The following is a 20,847-nucleotide window of genomic DNA, read 5'->3' on the forward strand; positions in this document are numbered from 1 at the left end:
TACTAAGCAGGGTGTTATATCGTATGCGTAATAAACTGAACGAAGCTGAATGATAAAGATGGCTCTAAAATGTATTTTAAAACCGAAACACTTTCTCTCCACCACACAAATACACTCAAGATCAATTCTAACCGCCATGCCTTTTTTTTTATCGTAGACGTAAGAAAACAGAACTTCAAACCACACTTTTTGACGAACACTGAAAAAAAATAATGAAGACTTGCTTTTTTAAGCCCTCTTCTTTGAACGAATAATCCATTTTGGGCTTATTATTGTATTTAAAAAGAAAAAACGGCCGACATCTAATAAATTTAGGGTTGGAATAAAACGCTGCACGCAACTTGCACCGTAGTTACTTCATCACGCAATGCCAGAGAACTACGAGAGGGGAAGATTCTCAGTTGTGACAATCATCGTTTTCCTCCCCCTTGTTGATACAAGCTCAGGTCAGTTCATTTTTTTTTGCTTCCGTATGTGGTAAAAAAAAAAAAAGATATTGCTCATGTGATCCATTTCAGTTGTGCAACACTGCGTGTGTGTGTGTGTGTGTGTGTGTGTGTGTGTGTGTGTGTGTGTGTGTGTGTGTGTGAATTATTATTATTATTACGTGACACCTCCAGGGAGTCCATAGACTCATCGAGGGAGGGTACTTGCCACCATTCAACCTACCCACTACAACGAACCGCAACTACACTAATGTCATCTACCGCCCATCACCACCACTAGTATTTTCACAGACAATCACAAACATCCATGCCCACGGCGGGATTCGAGCCCGCAGCCTTCTGGCTGGGGAGCGGATATGCTAACCACTCGATCAACCAGGCCGACAAATTAATTCACTAAGTTTGTCAGAATTAGATTGGATTATTTGCAATTACTCACCTTCAGTTGAAAAGTCCCCATAAAGAGATCTGTAAATGCTTTTCTTTGTCGGGTTGGCTTGGCTGTGCTTTTAGATCGACTGAGAATGAAGATATTGAATGAAGTTAGTCTGCACCACTAGCATGCAGTTCTCTTCTTCACAACATTCGGCAATTTCACTTTGCAGATTTTTTTTTTCGGCTGAAGTTTGTCCAACTTTACGTAAAAGTAAAATCTGAATTTGATCATTTTGGCCATTTATTTCAAGAGGAGATTTAGACGTAGCTGATACTACTGAGACAATCATCGTGTACACAGCATTCGCGCGCGCGCACACACACACACACACACACACACACACACACACACACACACACACACACACACACACACACACACACACACACACACACACACACACACACACACACACACAATGTCGAATAAATTCACACTTGACTGTCAGTGAGAGCATACGAATCAAAATAGTACTCTGACTAATTGTTTTCCACCTTTATCGCGTTAACAATACGATTCGCTAATTCACAAATGATGGCCATAGAGTGAAGAGAAATGCAAGACAGGATATAAAGAAGCAGACTGTAAAACTTTCATTAAATAAACTGCCAAAACAAGCACACACACATAAGAAAAATTACCTACTGGAAAGTTTGGCAATTTCATTAATTGTAAAAGGTGAAATAATTAAAATGACTAGTCCAGGTATCACAATTAATAAACTCGGGAATAAAAATAAGATTTTAATATTTATAATATTCTACTTACATATTTCGGGGTTTTATTTTTGCAAATAATTAAATTTATAATGTAGATGCAACTTTGAATATAGCATTAAATTTTCCATCATATGAATTTTTGTCCTGCCGATCAATAAACGATGTTTGAACACAACCTAATAAATTATAGACGATACCATACAACTGTTATTTTGTTAAAGTGTTGAGCATTTCCTAGTTTAATTACGATTGGGTAAGATGTAAGAATAACAACGCTTAATTCTCATAAACTTCCACCTTGCAAAACCCGGCACAATTAGAATACACCTGAAAAAGTGATAATGGGAGAGAAGAAAACTAGTGGCGTGTTTTTAAACAGCTGATGGTTGGTAGTCCTTCAGAAAACCACTGTGAGAAAGACTGTTACAAAGAGCATATGAAAGGGAAGAATTGAAGTTGTACTAAGTTGGATGTTGTGGATCGATACTGACCGCACCTACTCATGTGTTCATGGGCTTGGACGTGTATGAATGATGTGACCAGTGGTAGTACCTATAAAGTGACTATGGAAGAGGAGAGGTCCTCGATCAACCAATTGTTCTCTTCTAGGTATTTTTGGAGGAATTTTTGGTGTAACACCACAAATGCGAAAACATTTTCTAAATGTTGGATGGCTGAATTGCAATTTGTACTACAATTGAAGCTGTAGTCGAATTAATGTCTTGAACAGATATTTGAGGATCTAAGTATTATCAAAGGAAATGAGACAAGACTATTTTAAGGGTAAAGATAATTTCCTTGGTACTAAAATAGTCCTTTCTTATTTCACTTCACTCTTCTTACCTTCGATGATATACATACTGAACTTTAAACAGCAGATAAGTCCTGGTGACTGTATGGACATCCAAAACTTCCAAAATATCCTTGATGCCTCGAAGGTGATCTTAATTTAAAGAATGGGTATGAGAAATCTTGAAGCTTTGTTTAATCAAATCACTGCAATGCTTATCAAATGAAAAATGAGGAATTCGTTGTAATGTTATAAGTAAAACTATGAAGATTTCTATACGGAGACCTTCGGGAGCGTCTTCTTCACCTGCCTAGGCTTCCAGATAGTAAATAAAATCATTTTATGTACGAGAGAATCAAGATGAAGTTAATGGGGCAATAGTTTGTTGGCTGATTTTTATTTCAATTTTTAAAGATGGGATGGATAGAAGCTAGTTTCCATGCTGCTGGATAGATGCCGATGAGTACAAACGAGTTTACAGATGATATATGACGACATTAATTCCACATCAAGTTTACGTACAATTAGGAGTTATGCCGTCAGAATAAGAAAACTTTTAGTATCCCAACGATTCAACATAATATTTTCCGTTTTTTTTTTCAAAAGACCACTCTTAGCAATGAAACAATTTTTAACGGTTTGGATTTTGAATTGAAGACGAAGAACTATGGCTATGGGATCGCGAACTGTTTGTTAATTGCAAATGTTTATATACTGTTACAAAGGCCAAGATGAGCACAAGATGCGCCCAGTGGCCCTCGCAAGGCTACCAAAAGAGACAAACTATTGTTTTGTATTAGGAACGAGAGGGTACAATGGATGAGTTTCTCGCATTTTTAAACAAGGGTAGAAGATCTCAATGCCTTGCTTAAAAAATTGAGCTAGTGAATAAGAAATATGTAAATACAAATTTCCTTAATGAAATGAAAGAAACAGGTTACTTCAAAAATTCTCTTTTTAGCCTAATCTGAATAAAGGCTTAGATCATGCAAGTAGTTGCTGTACCATATCATACGTTTACAAACTTAACATATGAGTTCGTGTTCGTCGCCAATAATTTTTGTGCATATCTGAATCTTCCAGTATTAATTCTCTCTTACACAAAATTAATGCATTTTTATTTGGACTAAAAACAAAGATTCTTCAATCCATTGTGTGCAAACAAAGCCTCTCTTTTACTACTCCTAAACTGCAACAATTGATAGTCGGTTAACAATTAAAAATAACAATTAACAATATAAATGAGGTGTAACTATTAAAAACCTCACTTAAATATTAAACACAAATTATTCCTTTTTAATTATTCAAACTAACCTGCTGGAGCAGAACCAGATGCGTCCATATATTTCCAATTGCTTCGAATGTACTACACTCGAAGAGGTGAAAACAGACAGTTGTTGACTTTCTGTGTGTTCAATTTCAATCACTAAACTGCAGGTAATTCTGGTGTGTGTGTGTGTGTGTGTGTGTGTGTGTGTGTGTGTGTGTGTGTGTGTGTGTGTGTGTGTGTGTGTGTGTGTGTGTGTGTGTGTGTGTGTGTGCGTGCACCTTGTAAATAGCAAATGATAAACACGTACCAGGTTACGAGTCAGACACCATCATGATGATGTAACTGTAATTAATACCCCACTGATATATGTATGTTGTGATAATGATGTGTGATTATAGAGGCTCTGCAAAACATCGGTGTCACCATGTGAGCGACATAATTAACGGGATCTAGTGGGAGTTCACGTCTAAATGACGACGGTGGTTTAATTATCTCTAAATGAGTCTGATTTTTCATCATTACCATGTGTTAGGGTGTTTTTTTTTATCCTCTGGTGCGCATTGTCTTACCTTCCATTGCAAATTAAACTTAACCTGTTTCAAAATAAATCGATTGATAACCTTCAGCTATTCATTCGTTCCATATTAATGTTCCACTGATTGAAATGCGTAAAGCAGTACCATCCTGAAGAAGATTAATACGAAGAAATCGAAACGTCCTGAAAGATAAAATATTTAATATACGATTACATTAATATTAAAATATTAAAATCATCCTTTCGAAAACTAGTGATTATCATATATTTAATATAAAATAAACCACTAATTGGGCATCTCGAGATGGGTTTGAATCTCTATTTCAGTAGTTGGTCGAAATAGATCGCTAAGCCTAACTACTAATGCATTTTAAATCCACTCCAGTGAGAATTAGAACACACCTACTTATGCGAGCTATCAATTATTTTTTCTTGGTACCTGACACTGGGCAGTGTTATAAACATAATCTAGTTGCCTTTTTCCCCCTCTTAATATGATTTCATTTCCTCTGTTTATAATTTCAAATTTTTATGCAGATGAGATAACACTTAACTTTGTTGATCGTTCGTTCTCTCTAACTTCAAGCCGCTCTCTCTCTTTAGACTTTAATAGCTTTCATTTTTATTTCAGCCTCATAAATATTTACATATTAATGGTAAATGAACCCAGCTGTGAAACTACTAAATTAACCACGAAGAAAATAGTTCTTTCAAAAAAATTCCATTCGCAGCTGGCGATTTCCCATAGAGAAAACTTCGAAATGAAGTGAAGCATCTATTAGAAGACTATTATAGATTCAAATATGAATTGCAAATAATTTTAAACAGACCTCATTAAAAAATGCTGACTGTGATGGGAAAAAACCCCGAAAGTTGTATAATGAGAATAAGATAAGGAAAGTTCAGTATTTACGTCTGTCACTCTTAATTTATGATTCCTCGATAAATAATTTCTGAGATAGAAATTGCGTTTGGTTTTGGAGCTTATTACAGTTGAAGTTGAACTATTTCTATCGGATAAAATATCTTGAGAAACAAATGAAATTTTACAGAATTGTGCAGTGGCTGATGACGATAAAGATTATCTCTTAAAAAGTGTGGATTTAAATTTAGTTTGCATTCATTTAGAAAGAGGCTCGGGACTGCTCTTCATATTTCTAGTTTATCGATTGATCTGTTGGAATAGCAAGTGAAAGAATGTATTCAGTAGAAACATTGAGCATGAAACCTTTCCGTTGTTTTCCTTATTCAATAGTATTCTAAGTAGATACGCCTGTTCACGCGGATATGAAAATCCTGTTTCATAAACAGGATTCAAACTGCACTGCTTCTAACAAAAGGGCTCCATCGAAACAACTTGAGATATTAAGGATTATATATTATACGCGAACTAGAATTTAAATTACGTGCCAAGCTTTTTCTAATTCAAAACAATTGGAATTTCAGAATGATTCTTATTTTCCTAACGTGTATGTGGTAAGTCACTTTTATAACATATATAACAATGCTTGCTTCTGACAACTGCAGACTCAAGAGGATGCTATCGTTTCCATGGAAACCTGTGAGTTAAGTCACATCCGTAACCCTTAAGTAGAAGTGGTAACCGCTTACCGATATTGTCAAAATCATATCTGAATGATAATTTAATAAATTTATTTCAAATTTATCAAACTTCAATGAGTATCGATAAGGCATATTTCTAAATGGGTTGTCTGATTCCAAATCAATTTGTAAAATACTACATCCCAAACTTTCTAAGGTTTTTCTAAATTGGGCTATGAAATCTAAGTGCATCCATAATGTTTTCTATCAAAGGCAGAATGTACATATTTTTCTTTTTATGTAACACTAAACCTACTAAAAGCTCTAACATACAGTACTATGGGCAGACTAAGGAATCGTTTAGTGTTTATTTTTTGTACTTTTAAAATTTTTACATAATCTGGAAACCACACATGGAACTTTTTTTTCAAGTCACTTCAAGCCTCCAATAAGCAAGGAGGTAATTTCACTACAGTATATGGAATAATGTATTTCGAAATAAATGCATTATTCTTTTTACATCCCTTTTGTTTGTACGGAATAACAATGAATTCCAGTAAATATATACTTATTCCAGTACATGGTTCTCTTTCTAGACAAGATCACAAATATTTTTCGGATTTCTTTCAGATGAAAGAAATCAGACTTGAAAGATTCATCAAGTTCCACTTAGATTCTAATAGCATGAATGAGGTGTATTCAGAACACATTATTTTATATTTTATCTATGTTACCGTTTAATTAATATTCAGGCATTCTGTTCTCTTTGGTAGTTTCTTGTATGATCTTCCAGCATTCAGGGCTTTTCCTTGCTATAGAAGAGAGCGCGTGCTACTTTCGGGTTTATGCACGGAATAAAAGTTCAACCAAAAAGAGAGAGAGAGGGAGAAGTAAAAACAAAATGAGGGCGGTTCTAAATTGATTCTTGAAGTCGGCAGAATATTTTCGCATCTTGAGAGACACACACTTCTGGTTTTCGTTATATCTGTCTTTTCTTCACCCTTAGAACGTTTTCCGGAAAGTTACTGAGTTTATTTAACGTTTTCTTCGGGGTACTATATCAATGGATGCATCACTTTTCAATCGATGCTAATGAGTTCTTTGTTAAATGGAGAGGAGCCACCTAGAAGCATTTCCTTGTAGTTAATCTGTACCTGTGTCTCAATACAAAGGGATCCATAAATATCATTTCAATGAACACAGCCTTTATGAATGTGGAAAGGCTCCCGGTTTATATTAAAAAAAGTTTATCCACACTTTTTCGTATTAACGAGCACACAGTGCATTTTTTTTTACTTTTATAAATTTCATTTAATATTTGGAATTTGATGTTAGTTTATTTGTAGATTTTTGATTTTCTACCCTTAGTCACAATTTCCAGTTATCTTGGTGACGTTAATACACCAGAATACTCAATTTAACTTTTGTGCAACAATTTCTGTACAAAAGTGAAACAGCCTCTCGACTATTCAGCAAATTACTAATCATAAAACATAAATCATTCTAACTAAATAGAAAATTTAAATTATAAACATAAATAAATGACTAAACATTACACAAATGCCATACTTGTATAATTAAATTATATATTCGAGGTGTAAAATTATTTATATTTAATTAAATATTTAAAACCTTTTATTATATAATTATATTTATATTTGAAATATATTTAATTTCATTTAAACTCTTTAATTGTGATTTTTTTTATTTTGTAAATTTTCTCATCAATTTTAATTTTAATTTTTACACCGTTTTATTAATTATATAAGGTAATCCTTTAAGTATATTTTATTATAATTCGAACGTGTAATTTAAAAATGCTGCCATAAATTTAAAACTTTTGTTTGGTTCATAAGTTTTATTTTTATCTCATTCTTCAATCATTTTATTCTTAAATAATAAATAAAATCACTTAAAATTGTAATGCACTTCAAATTCTACAAAACAATAGCTTTACCACCTCATTAAATTTTCCCTTGGTTACTCTCCTAAGAAATCTTTCCGAACGAGGGCTAAAGAAACATTTAGAAAACAAAGCACAGATTAGGTGCATTCAAAACATCGTTAAGGATTTGAACTCCCATTTTCAAAAGATTACACAGAGGTCGCTTCGCTAAACAACAAAAGAAAAGACAAATAACCTCAAATGATGGAAGATAACAATCTATGTAATATTCTTGAACAGGGTACTAGAGAGAGAGAGAGAGAGAGAGAGAGAGAGAGAGAGAGAGCTGCACTGACAAGCTACAAACTGATCGAATTCCACAAAGACCGAATGGGTCATTTCATAAAGTACACTAAAAACTAGAAGAAAATGATCGCAATGCTACATCGAAGAACCAGACCACCATTTGCGGTAATATTATTGTCATGAATCAAAAGGTAATATAACTTATTTAAAAAAAAACAGCTGTGTACTTCGGTTCTATTTTCCTTCCCCAGCAAATTTTATCTTCGTCGTTATCAGCATTCTTTTTCATAATCTATTAAATAACACGTGCAAAAATATTGCACATGCCCAACAATACCGGAGGTAACCATGGGAACGGATGATGTTGAATGAAAAGAAAATTTAATTGGTGAATGGATATGCATTTGAACACAAAAAAAAATGTAATGAATCTATTTAGTTAATATCTAATTACAGATGAGCCAAATATTTTTTATAGTCCTTATAAGGACTGGCTTAAAGGGGCGAAGCAAGAATGCTTTTCATCTTCCCCGTTATCTGTAGAGGACAGTGTAGGGATAAGGTGTTATTGAGCAATTAAAGCTCTGATCATGGCAGGAGGGTAACAACAATAGCCGAGCCTCAGTTAGAACTTCATTGGCTACAGCAGTGCCATCCATTACCCCCCAAGGGTAATTGGATTGAATGAATCAATCACCGCATCTCACGGTCGATTGATTCCGCCAAATATATTTGATGCTACTGTCAGAGTATACTGTCGCGTGATCACAGTTGGATAATGGTGTCATTGTACAAATCTCAATTTAAACAAAACAACATTCTTACACTTCCCTACTTATAAAATCTGTTTGAAATTAAGAAAGTATTTATCAGAATAATGTAATAAATGATCGGTTTACAATCGTTGAGAGAAGCTTCTGCTTCACTTCCGGTTATTGTTTTACTTTCTCCGTATTTATTGAAAAGAAAAAGAGATAGAAAAATCTCAGGAATTTTCAATATCACCGGGAGATTGTCTTTTCTTTTCCTTTTCGGTCCACCGAGCAGAAATACGCGACTGTTGATCTTCAAGAATAAAAAATGCTGCCTACGGATTCTGAATCCCCACTTGCCTTACCCGTTCAGAAAAAAATATTCTTTTCTGAGTAAATGGGCAGCAACGTTAGATAGTGTAAATAGTATTGATTTGGATAAAAAGATTTCTAAATTTCAGTTAGCTTTAGATAACTTCGTCCATCCTTAACCACGCATCCTTGCCCTGCCTTTATCTACCATTAGCTCATTTAGAACAACTGTAGAATAATAATTAAGTTCCCACAAAGTTGGTAAAGCATCAATAAAGGGAAAGCCACATCCTGTTAATGTTTATTGTGTAAGAACTGTGATCCGATTATTCCAGTGCCTGTTTCGATGCGCACTCAAAAACACTGTAATAAGGTTTAAGTGGTAAAGGATTGTTTGAAGTTAGAGCAAAGCGTTCTCTCTCTGCCTTGCTTTATCTGTCTCTATATTCAATGGTCAAACAAGATTCCAAAGAACAGCGTTATAATTAAGAAATTTAGCCATAATTAAAGGAGCACATTCATTTTCCTACTCGTAAAGAGGTATTCAAACGCAGTTGTTAATTAAGCCAGCTGCACGTGCCCAGATAAATGGAACGCTAGTCGGTAAAGCTTTCTCGCTGTGCCCTTAATTATACTGGCCAAAGAAAATCTTCATTCGTGAAAGGTTAATAACACTAAAGGGAAGCATTTAATAGTGTTGAAGAAAAACAACTTTTTTTTCCGGTTCCACTCTAAAAGGGACACGTTTTCTTAACAGTAAACAGATGACTTTTCCTCTAATAGTCACGTTTAAATCTTCTAAAGACTAACATTTACAAACTCACAATTGCAAAGACTGAAATGTCTTTGCAATTAAATTAATGTCAATGTTTTCTTTTAAATTACCAATGAATATAATTTTTATATAATAATAAAAATTATTATAATAAAAACATTGTCAAAATGGCATAAAATTACTTTTAGTTTGCTGTTGACTAAGAACGATGTGACGTAGCGTTTTCATGACAATAACAGGTTCTGCGTGCGTTTACCGGATGACAAAGATAACAAATGCATAAATATAATAAATAAATAACACTAAGTCCTTATAAGGACTGGCTTAAATGGGCGAAGCAAGAATGCTTTTCATATTCCCCGTTATCTGTAGAGGACAGTGTAGGGATAAGGTGTTATTGAGCTATTAAAGCTCTGCTCATGGCAGGAGGGTAACAGCAATAGCCGAGCCTCAGTTAAAACTTCGTTGGCTACAGTATTGCATCCATCACCCTCCAAGGGTATTAATCACCGCATCTCACGGTTAACACTAATCAAATCAGAAGTTTTATAAAAGTCCTATAGTTATTAATAAATAAAAGGTGTAGCTTTAAAATTTTCGAAATAACTTAGAAATCTAAGAATAATTTTAAAACCTAAAAAAAAATTAGTTTTAATATAACAATTTCATTTTTATTATATAGAAAATATTGTTATTAATTCAATTTTATTTAATCCATTTTTGATCAGTATCAGTTCTGTGTCATCATTTTCTCATTATACACTACAAAAGCTAACTAATAAAATTCTACTAACCTCGTTATATAATTCATAACTTGACAATTCAGACATAATTTAGGCACTTCATTTGATCAGATAATTAACTTATTTGCGTATTAATTATATCATTATGCAATTTAAGATGCACATACTCTATATTTGAAGAAAGTAGCATTTTAATAAATTATATAATAGTCATTTAGAGATCAGATGGTATTAGCTATTAACAATTTCGGTAGATATAAATGCAATGATATACAGTTTTTCAAAGAATTGGTAAACAGAGTATTCTACTGTATTATTTCAGTAAACTCATTTGTTTAGGAACAAAATAAATATAGTAAGGTTGAAACAAACAATAACAACAAAAAGACGAATTGCAGTTTTTTTTTATTATTATTTCCGAAGAATATAAATCATTAGATAAAAGTCGTACATTTAAAAAAAAATCTTAAAATTTCTAACTCTGTTTCGTAAACTTGAATGTGCATCTTCTCATTCTTGCCTTTCTTAACTTTTATAAGTGATTAAGGCGAAGCGTTTATTTCCTATAAAGTCGCCAGAGTTGTCATCCATCGCGAGATTGTGGACAATTCTTATCACTAAGCTGTCAAAACGAAAACACTTTGGCTTTAACAGACTCCTTCATGCAGAATAATTACTGGTGTTTCCTTACAAGCGTTATCGTAGCCACTTCACCGGATATAATACCATCGTACATACTGTCGGAAATGAACGAATGGTTCAGCCCATGTGGAGGTAAGATAAACTGCGCTTATCCCGTAATGATGTAGTAATTAAACGTTGTGTCAACTGGCTCTTTCGCCACACGTGTCCACCTGATTTCCTAATTAATGCGAGGAGCCGTTCCTGTATGTGTGTGTGTGTGTGTGTGTGTCCGAGTTTATGTTAGCGTCAAACGTTCATCAAAAAGTAAAGAAATGCTTGCTGTAGAGTCCGGCTTCTGGTTTTACGACACGTGTTACGGCACGTTTGTAGGTCAGCCAAGACTGTCTGAAAGTACACAAGAAGCTACAGGCTTAACTTATCATTTGCAGTTGCAGCAATTTACGTATATTTGCAATTATCAATTCCGCTGGAATATATTTGCTCATTACTATGTAGAGTCTACAGCTTCGGAATGATAATATAAGCCTGAATTAAATTATTTTTAGTTCCTATCTTTATTTCTTAGGACATATCATAATTGATGGTTTTAAAATGTCCGTTTGGGACTTTCGATTATAAAGATAATAATAATAAACAAGATTATAGGCGATACATTTTATTCAATTTAAAAAAATGAAATTCCTTTATCTACATAGTTATTAATGAAGATTTTAATGCAGAACAATAAATTATAATTTAAATACAGACTGCTATTTATCATTTATTAACTGATTTGGAGCATTCGATAAACAAAATAAAAGTTTCGGTCCCATTTTAAAATTCCCAAAATGTAGTGGAAAAGACTAATGAAAATTAGCATAAATAGAAACTATACAGGCTTATTATTGGTTTCTTTAACAAACAAATGTCGAAAACAAAGCAATTTAAATTAGATTAAATTGACCCACGTGCATTATGAGCAAATTTTCAGCTTCGAGAAGGAAATGACCCGTTAAGTAATTCTTCCCTGTTAATAAGCCGCTATCCCATGAAAGTAGTTAGAAATCTTATAATGACAGCATGAATTCTAATTGTTTTAAATATCTATTTATCATAGTTTTAACAGTAAATTTATTTCTTATAATTTATCCTGTTAATTCCGAATTAATGTTATTGATAATTGTTTACTTTTTTAATTTTTAAATATTTTGATTTTTAAAACATTTATTTTCTAATTTTAAAATTAATAGCATAGTTTAAAATGTTATCACTTAATATATGAAAATAGTTTTTCTTAAATTTAACGATTTTGGGTCAAAAGCTCTGTTACAGCCAAGAAACTTGTCCTCATACTAACCTAATTAATGTTATGATAGGATAGGTATTCATCTCCATACAGTTTTCTAAATCTCTGAATTGAGTGTGGTCTACAGAACTTTTGTCATTTTTAGAAACCGAAAACAATTAACCTCTGTCTGAAACTAGCTAACTTACATTTAGTTGGAAAGCCTTTATAAAGTTCTTCTCATTCTAGATAGAATTCCAATCCAGGTCTTTCTGAACAACAAAAGTCGCAACTACCGCGCAAACTACAAACTCTTAAATAATTTACGAACAAAAATTGATTATTAATTTAAATATGAAATGTTGTTGCGCATTCAACTTGGTTATTAATTTATTAACAAAGAACGGTAATCCTTACACGTAGAAAAAATTGATGTATTCATAGGATATTAATTATTTCTACTGCAAACTGAAGCTCAAATCTGTGAGTTATGAAGCTCAAACAGTGGAGTAAGATGAGGACCATCTTCAATAATATATATAAACATGACATAATTTTTATCAAGCTTCAACCTGCCGCAAGGAACGATCTTAACTGAAAATAATTACTCTTAGTTAATGAATTAACTCAGGACAGCATCTAGAAGAGGAAAAAAGCACATATCAAAGGATTAAAAGGGAAAAAAAATCTTTTAGAGTACCTATCTTATACTTCATTAACTGTCCGGTCTGTTTCATGATTTTTTGTTTTTTTTTTTTTGAAGGGCGAGTACGGAATAATGACCAAACTAACGAAGGGTAAGAAAGTCAATCGCTTAAACGAAGAAGACCATGCACGTGCTAAAACTCGAGTGAAGATTTTTTTTCTTTCTTTCACTTCAAAGAAAATAAATTGGCATCGTTCTATGTTCATTTATTCACACCTTCTTTCCTCTCAATCTATCCATAAATTTTTTTTTGTCTTTTCATAATGAAGAATTAAAAAAGCCACTTTTCTGTCAAATTACAAAAAAAAAAAAAAAAAAAAAACCCTCCTAATGGCTTCCGGGAAATTACTGAAGTTTGTACAAAGTTTTAAACGTATCTACAATAGTTGCATGAGAACAGAAGCACGGAATATAAGCACGTGCACGCAAGAATCACTTCAAGTTCCAGTCTGCCGAGATCAAGTATTGAATGTCCCATCCAGTGTGCACGCTACACTATGAAAGAAAGAGAGAAGAAGGCAGTTCTTGTAAAGATATTAACCGTCTCTTAATGAGACTTCAAGAAAGTAAAGTGAAGTGAGCACTTTGCTATTTTTTACCAAAAAAATTCACATGACGAAAAAATAAAGAGAAGATGGCACTCAACTAAAAGTTTATTTCTAGTAAATTGCTAGTAATTTATATACAAAATTGGTTTCACGTTTAGTCTTCGTTTGTAGCATTCCGAATTCAATGCTATTTAGTTTTTGTATACTTTTTCATGGTTCAGAAATAAGCCATCAGAAGTGACAGTTTCTTTCCTTAATGCGAATGGGTGTGAATTTTCTAGAAGTTCTAAAGATATCTAAAGTTCAAGCCATTTTATAAAATAACATGCAGATTTCAACTAAACAAAAAAATTCGCTCACAAATCATTTTAATTAATAGTTCCACCTTTCACCACAAGATTGTTTTTTAATTAATGGCGATATTATTCCAATTCCAAGCTTTAGGACATCTGCGAAGAAACTAACGACTCTTTCAGTTTCATAACCAAAATATCATTTCTTCAGTTTCTAAATCAAAAGATAATTCAACACTGTTCTTGAACCAAAGTTAATAATTTCATTTAGCTCTTAAACCAGTTAATAGCGTCACTCGGCATCGTAACATAATGATAATAACTTCACTCGGCTCCTTAATCAAATGATAATAACTTCACTCAGTTCCTGAACCAAAAGATAGTTCATTCAGTTCCTATGGGAGTATCAAGAACTTTCTTCTGTTCCAAAGCAAAAGATAGAACCAGCATCACATCTTCTTATTGATAATTTTCAAAAAGCGTGTTCTATACTTTTACAGCTTCAATTCTCTTGGAGGAATACAGGGATGAAAGAGATCGAAGATAACCACATACTCACATGCCATGGATTTCATTTTAGCTTCCGCTCCTGTAGAAATGAAAAGCAAGTTACATAAATATAGGCTTAGCATAAATGGGACTGGTTATCTTTTGTTTTTCATTTACGAGAATATTTTGTTCTATTGTTTTGCATTAGATACCAGCGGATTATATATATAATTTTGGGAATATTCTGCTGTTGGTATCCTGCTATGTGCCACACACTTTCGCATAAAATTAAAAGGAATTGTCTCCATCTCTTTCATTTCACTTATGTCCATCTATTTTTTTCTTTCACTACATCCTTTCTTTTTTTTCTCGTAAACAGATTTATGGCACGTAACACTCTTATTTTATCATTCGTTGTATGTTAGCTCTCCTTAGTTTTCATCTTTTATCTTATTTCTCTTCACCTCTACGTGAAATAATTGCATCCTTTGGGTTCCATTTTATCCTCCGAATGCAACTGTTTCAGACAACCTCTGAAGCCTGATTCCTGGTCATTCTCGATGTCTACAAATCAAACCATCACATACATTTACCTTGCACTTAGTCTCGGATCATCAAACCGTGTGCACCACTAAATCATATAATTCGCGTACAAGGAAACGACTTCCACCCGATTGTAAGGGTGCAAAGAATTCCATCAATCTTTTCTAGAGCTTTAACAAATAGGAAATGGTAGAGGAATCACCGGTGCGAGAATCTGAAGAATGGAGTTCTTAAAGACAGACTCTCCAAACCTTGGTTCACCTAAGAATCGTAACCCCGAGCTCTTACATGTGTCCGGCTTAAGATTAATATGAAACGTTCGTATTGCGACTAGTTCTAATATTTCTTGTGCAAGCAGCCGAAAAATTGACCTTTGACCTGTTATGACTTGGGTAGATTTTTTACTATAACCTCAGCGGTGTTGGCGTTTTGCCAACTACTTGCGAAGTTCAATAAGTAAGCTCCCTTACACTTTGAATTGTAGGAGTTTATAAAAGAGACGTAATAACAATGGAGACGTTTACAGAAACGCATACTAATGATAAAGGATTTCATAAGAAATGTTCAGGACTTGGTTACCATAGTTAATAAGTGCATTAACATGTTTTATTTTGCAATGATGGATCTCCGTTAATATAAATTAACCAGGCATATTTATTTGTATGTATAATTCTGTGTTATTACTGAGAATGTCAGCTTTTCGCAAAATGCGAGAAAAAAAGTCTCACTTTGTTTCGCATTTTGCGAATACCGAACATACAGGAATTTACCGTTTGAATGTTGTTTAAATATCGAAAAAAGAGCACGTGATCTTCATTTTATCTAAGGCAAAGAAAATCTCCCTAAGTTTCAATGTTTTGTATTACAATCTCTGGAATGTTGCATACGTGCTACCGTTTTGAAAAGATATTTATTTTATTTTTTTTTCCATCTGAATCTGCTATTAAGTGAAAGCTAAAAAATTCTTCAAATCGATCAAAACTTTCCCCTACTCTTATCCTTGCAGACCTCAAAACTCCGTATGATGGTAGGAAAGTAGTGACCTGTCATGTAGCCGGGGAAAGATGCAGGACTTTTACTGATGAGAGCGAACGATAGGAACACCCAGAGATCTCTTACATAAGCAGTTATTCCAATCCAAGAGGCCCATCTTCCAATCGGACAGATGCCACTGCCTGTAAAAATATGACGTTCTTCATTCGAACGACGCGTTATACATCACAAGTGACTGTTTGAAACCAAGAAGTGAAAGAAGACTAAAAATGTCGATCACGTATTCAGATCCAAGTTCGCTCAATTTTTTTCACTTCAGAGAAAAATTGGAACAACTTGAGCTGTGGAAGTATTTCTCGTCTGAGAGCTTTGTATCGGAGTATTTCGCTAAAGGAAAGCATTTGGATTTATTCCATTTGTGATAGGAATTGGGATGATTTTACTACTACTACAGGGCGATAGAAATTTCTGGGAGATTGCTTTCTTGCTTGATCTAAAAGGGAAAAATATTTAAAAATAAACCCATCACTTTTAGTCGCAATTCGATTTATAGTTTAATTCTGATTAAATAATGTTTATTAATACGAATCTCATTTATGAGAGGTTATAAAACCATCGAATTTAGTATCGTGGTTAGAATAAGAATCAGATTATCCAGAAAATTTACTCTAGAGATCAAACATGGAACTTTTTCAAGCCGCCAACAAGCGAGACGGTGCTCTCACACCGTGCGATGAAATTCATTTTCACCTAAAGACAATCACAAACATCCATACCTACAGTCACATTTAAACCAGCGACCTGTTGGTTGGAAAGCTGGTACGCCGCTCACTCGGCCAACCAGGCCAGCTATGTTAAGGTTATATTATATTGGTAAATTATAACGCGCGAGCCTTCGTAGCTCACTCAGTATGGATGAAGCCCTTTGGCCGGAAAGAACTGGGTTCGTTTCCCGTCAGTGACGTGAGGAACCTTTAGCTGGTCTCTTTCAACTAAAGGTGAGTTAGCCGGTCTCATACGAAGGTAGGAGCTCTTTTTTACCCCGAAACCCAGGTTTATCGTTCCCCAGAACAGGCAAACCGGCCTCGTGAACACACGCATCTGCAGACGTAGGACACACTGGGAGGCATAGGGCTAACCGCCTTATCCTCGATGCGGTCACGGTTAAATGAAATAAAATCCTCCAACCGCAAGGTAAAAGAGGAGGGAAGGAATAATAATAAGAAATTATAAGGCGATAATAAGGTTATATTAAATTGAAGAATTCCTATCGAAAACGAACGTTAAGATCTGTTATAATACAGTCAAGATTTATATTCAGATGTATACTTATATACGTATACTTTTATATAAGTATACTTTATACTTATAAGTTTATTTAAGTAGACAGCATGTTTCTACTTTTATAAAAGCCCTTTTTATTTCATTACCCCGAAAGATCTATAGCACAATCGTACGTGGAAAACTGGCTGTTTCCGTATTTCTTGAAAAGCTTGGGATCGTATTCATTGGGAAAAACGATATTGAGAAGTGTCGTTCTAAAGAACAAAAATAGAAGGAATGAAAGAAAGATAAGAAATTGGTTTTATATTTTTGGAGTTGAAATGTCTATTGATGCTGATCAGTAACTCTTCTGTGTACCATCAAGAAGTCTTAGGGTGTACTTCGGCATAAGCGAGAACAGTATTCTAAGGTCTGTTGGATATGGGATTTATAGTGTTAGCAGATGAGCAATGGTGTTTTGAAAGAATAATAACACAAAAATTTGGCGCATAATGAAGCTATGGATGTAATACATTATGCCCGGATAAAATGGATGAGTCCGTCCATGAAGTTGAATGCTCAACTGAAAAGTATATTGAACCATTCTCAAAATTAACAAAGAGTGAAGTAGGAGCTTCCTTCAGGAAAATAAAATAATATTTTGTTTTGATAGCGTCGAAATTCACTTAGCTCTCTTTATCCAACTGGAGAATGGTGAGATCAGTGTTTAAGACATTGTTTATGGACGATTACCATGTTGGCTATCATCAACATTAAAACATATAGTCGCTAAACGAATAATGTCGCATCAGGTTAGCGCTACGTCACTGATTATCAAAACACCCAATTCAATAGGCAACACAATCATCACTTTATCAAAGAAGTTTTTCTTCGAAAGAACGTAACTAACACCATTAAATTTTTGTAAAACAAATATACAACGCTATCTTGGTTCACATACATATATACAGATTGAACTGATGGAGCTATTAGGATATTGTTTTATTCTTTTCAGTTTAATAGAAGGGGTTGCCATGGCTAACTTATAAGAAAATTTATACTTTTATTTATTTTTCATAAATAAATTAAACTCAAATATACGTTAAAATAAGAACACACACAGGAAATGGATTGGACCATCCATCTTAACTGAAATATCCTGATATACGACTAAAAATAAACTCTAATTGGTAGAAAAAGGCCTGCCAATTAGAGTTCACCCTGTATATGTTGCTACACCGCATGCTCTCCACGTTTGCGGAAAAGCCTAACGAGAAAAATATGTCGGTTTCCTTCAACAATGAATTTTAACTACTAAATATTTAGTTCCAAATTAGACAAAATAATCCTCTTATTAAATTATGTAGTTAAGGCATTTAGTTAGTGCAACAAATAAATTATACGACCACAGTCCCTACATGGGCATATTTATCTTCTGCACTGATATATTGTACAAATCAACTTTCTCGAACTACTTAGAATATTAGGATCTGGACCGTAGCTTATGATAAGCTAGTCAGTCCTCATTTCCGACATGGATTACCAAGAAATATTAGAAGCTTGTTGTGTGCCACGCGCTTAACGACATCATCCATCACTGTCGATCTTGTTATTCGAGAAATTACATTCAGAGCAGAAAAGACAAGTTGTGGCACTAGTGGGTATTTTATCTACGGAAATATCGACTTTGGAAAATTAATAGCGTCCTCACGGTGTTTCGTCCACAAGCCACCCCCTTTTATATATACTTCCCTTTGGAAATTAGGAAAATAAAAAACTTTGACATTGATATACGAGATGCGATCTGAAGTACACTTTTTTTTTTCTCTACCTGAAGCCCTTTCTCGACGGCCACATGTTTTTATCTGTCGTTACATGTTTATTGTATCTTCACGGCAAGTGCTGAGAGGTCTGATTGCGAAGAATGAATTTTGAAAAGCCAGACAGAATACCACACTTAACAGCTGTGTTTTCACAGAGATTTTAGATTTTTTTTTCTTTCTTTCTATTAAGATTTCTTTTCTGGTATCACTGGAAAGTTGTTTGGACTGTTTAAAATATGCATACGATTAAAAATAATTTATCCAGGCGATAAAATGCAAATTAGGTTATTCATCATATTCATCAGTTAAGAACACGTGATATTATTTTAAAAATGAGTTTATTTGTGCTACAGAACTACTGACTAGAGTTCTTACTTTTAAAAAAAGTTTCTTACATGAATGCAAACTAGATACATTTCAAACTTTTTGTAAATTTTGCGCAGTTCTTCGTAAATTTCTATTTTTACAAATTCCTTGTAAAGTTAATTTAAATAATTCTTTGTGTAATTCTTTGTAAAGTTCATTTAAATAGTTCTTTGTGAAATTCTTTGTAAACTTCTTGTTTTGCAGAGATTTTATAGTTTTTTTTTTTACTGAAATTTTCTTTGAAAAGTTTTTCGTAAAGTGTGCTTATTTTGATTTTTCTTTTGAAAAGTTCTTTGCAAATTTCTGATTTCACAAAAGACCTCATGCGGTTATTGAATAACTACTGAAATTATCGTTTGCCAAATGATTTATTATCGGATTTTTTTTTCGAAATATTACTGACCGCAGTTTTTATTTCTAAATCTTTGTTGTTATTTTGTAAGCGAGATTATTGTAGAACTTTTGAAGAACTAAATATTCACCAACGATCCCATCAGCTTCTGTGCCATTCTTGAGAGTCAAAAGTCGACATGTTCTGCTTCAAAAATTATTTTTAGTGAAACGATCTTTCAGACACCATGATGTATTACTTAAAATCTCTTTCTCTCCTGGGAAGGTGATTTGACCTCTAGAATACAATTAATTCGGAATAAATCTAGGTTTCCCTTCCGGCATATTTTGAAGACCGCTTAAATGATCAAACTAAAAGTTTAAACCCACCGAAAATTGCGCTAACATCGACCATACTCGCATCCTCATCTCGGCATATTTATTAGTCATGAACCAACTAATTTATAGGTTTCCGTTAAGTAAACAAATGCCAATTGCTCCTCCTGGGCACAAAGCTTTTGTTACAAAGGATGAATGAAAGAGTTCCTCATTTGAAAATTTAATTATAAAGACTCTCATCTAGTATGTAAGATGATGAATGTGGGCGGATGAGAGAGAAGAAAATTAAGCTACTCTACGGCACCGTGTGTAATAACAGAGAATAATATAACTCCATGATATTTTCATTTTAACCTCACAAAGATTTTGATGTTCAGGAACAGCTAGGTACACACTCAAAACAGTTTCACGTAAGAGGAGTTTGGGAAGGAAACAATTTAGCGTTGAACATCAGTTGCAATTTAACATTGAAATTTGTATAATGAATCACATAGATAAATACAAGCGTGTAATACTGTGCGCTAAGAAGTGTTTGCTAGTGCTAGAGCATGAATTCTTTACAAGAATTACTAAATTACAGAGAGAGAGAGAGAGAGAGAGAGAGAGAGAATGAATGAAATAAAACTATGTAAAACAAACAAAATTATAAGTAACAATATACTAATCCAGGATTAAATATTTAATATTTTGCCTAACAGTTTTAATGAAACAAAAACTTAAATATAATGAAATAA

The sequence above is a fragment of the Typopeltis vanoorti genome, chromosome 18 (genome assembly GCF_054136105.1).
Source record: "Typopeltis vanoorti isolate ZY-2024b chromosome 18, IOZ_Tvanoo_1.0, whole genome shotgun sequence".
NCBI lineage: Eukaryota > Metazoa > Arthropoda > Arachnida > Uropygi > Thelyphonidae > Typopeltis > Typopeltis vanoorti.